Here is a 2,088-nt window from a genome sequence, read left to right on the forward strand (position 1 = left end):
CTTGCTCATTTTCCACTACATCCGGGCGCCGATGTAGCGCGCCACTAAGGATGCGACGACCCGATCCTCGCTCACTTGCCATCGTATCCGAATCAAGATACGGCGCACCACCTGGGGGGTGACGGCCCGGCCCTTGCTCATTTTTCACCACACCCGGGTTCCGATGTGGCGCGTCGCTGAGAGGGTTACGCCCCAACGAAATTGGGTTTCATCTCCATAAGAGTGGCTGAGTTTTAACGTTGGCTCGCCAAGCCTATCACAACCCTCCTCCTTTACCCGGGCTTGGGACCGGCTATGTTGAGACAACATAGGCGGAGTTGTAAACAAAATTGCCTATAATAATGAAAATTACATGTCCGCTTTTGTTTGATGTACCGGGTTGGATGTCCGGCTGCCATATCCGGACCCATACATGGACGTAGTGTGTCCGGTTTAAGGCACGCCGTTGGAGATGCCCTTATCACATAGTACATACTCTCGAATCATAATGACTGAAATTAGAATAGTTTTAAAATTTCTAGCCATCAATTTAATTTACAAACCACACTCCCTCACAATCCCTCCTCATGTGAGATCTGGCATGTCCTCCGCGTGAGATCATCTGACATCTCAGCCCGATCACTTATAATTTTGTTTACAGAGAATATTGGTTTGTGTTTTATATCTATGAAACAAGACAAGAGCCTGTTTCCGAGAATATATTCAGGTGGTGTGATGCGTATTTACCAAATGCATAAAGCTTTTAGTAGGAGTCAAACGATAACATGACATTACTCGTTTTTGGCTCAAAATAGTGATAGAAACAAAGTTTGACTGAAACTGTAGTTGTGTTTGCATTGGTGTTCAGTACATGGTACATATAGAGCTGCACCCAACAGTTTTTTTGCGAGGAAAAGTTTCGATCTATTCATCAACTGTTGAGGTGGTACAAAGATGCATCCAGCAGTTAAAAGAGTCGATCGTGTGCACGATCGTGAGTAATGCGGTACGTACAGGCAAAGACCAAGTCACAAGATAACTGAACATGACATGAATAATGCACACACTAACAACTACTCCCTCCGTTTCAAAATAGATGACTCAACTTTGTACTAGCTTTAGTGCAAAGTTTGTACAAAGTTGGGTCATCTATTTTAGAACGAAGGGAGTAGAACAGAAATGATAACCAATATATCTTTTTTAAAGCCGTATAACTGTGACGACAATGACGACTGGGGACATAGTGCTCTCACGGTCTCACCTGATTCCTGAAACAAGTGGACGTAACATTAGAAAAGCATCCTGGAAAGAAAATATTCCTTCATCGTCACATCGCCCACCACTCGCAGTGATTCCTTTCTGGATGAGAAGAGAAGGCTACTCCATGTCTCACTGTGTACCTTCATAATGCCACCAAAGCCCAATGGTCGACTCACCAGGTGTACAAGGATTGTGAAGAGGTCGCTCGGGTTACATGACGCCTGGGCGTCCAGTTTTCCGGATCATCTCGTCGAGAAAAGTCTCTCGCTCGGGTCCAGTGAGCCACCATCCGAAGCCGGGAGCATTACGTCGAACACCTTGCGGCCATGCGTCCACGCGAGAGCCGGCAGATGCCCCGACCCGTGCACACGCCGAGTGCGGAGTGCCGACGAGCGGAAAGGGTGAGGAGGCAGACGCACTCCGCCTACTACAGCGCCGGCCCGCCGGCCGCCGCCCTCCCTCTCCTCCGGTGCTCCCGGCCTCTCCTCCGGCGGCTGATATACTACACTCCAGAAATACAAAGTACTACTGGCCTGGGCCGACTACTGGCCCATCGGTTGTTTTCCCTGTACCAGGCCTTCCATTCGGCCCCTATCGAGGCAACACGAGGAGGAGGAGTCGGCTACACCGTATCAGTATAAGTATAGTACCACACCGCTTACGGAAGGGGATCCATACCTATTTATATACTGGTTTCCGGACAAGGTCTTCACCACTTGGCATGAGTGGTAAGCTATTTCAAAAACAATGAACAATAGATAATTGTGATTTCACCATGGCATGGTTCTCTCAAGGGTGAGCATGAGCACATGACATGTACCTACACACCGACATGGTGTGCATAGCTTT

The 2,088-nt window shown here is 48.2% G+C and overlaps 1 long non-coding RNA gene across 1 annotated transcript; it reads right to left on the bottom strand.

Annotated features, from left to right (window-relative positions):
• Positions 1-923: 923 nt before the first annotated feature.
• LOC120968569 (uncharacterized) lies at positions 924-1,823 on the bottom strand. The gene is made up of 2 exons (XR_005763113.3): positions 1,416-1,823; positions 924-1,247 (listed from the first exon to the last, which is right to left on the bottom strand). It is a non-coding gene; the product is annotated as an uncharacterized lncRNA (long non-coding RNA).
• Positions 1,824-2,088: the final 265 nt, after the last annotated feature.

Source organism: Aegilops tauschii, chromosome 1 (assembly GCF_002575655.3).
Source record: "Aegilops tauschii subsp. strangulata cultivar AL8/78 chromosome 1, Aet v6.0, whole genome shotgun sequence".
Lineage (NCBI taxonomy): Eukaryota > Viridiplantae > Streptophyta > Magnoliopsida > Poales > Poaceae > Aegilops > Aegilops tauschii.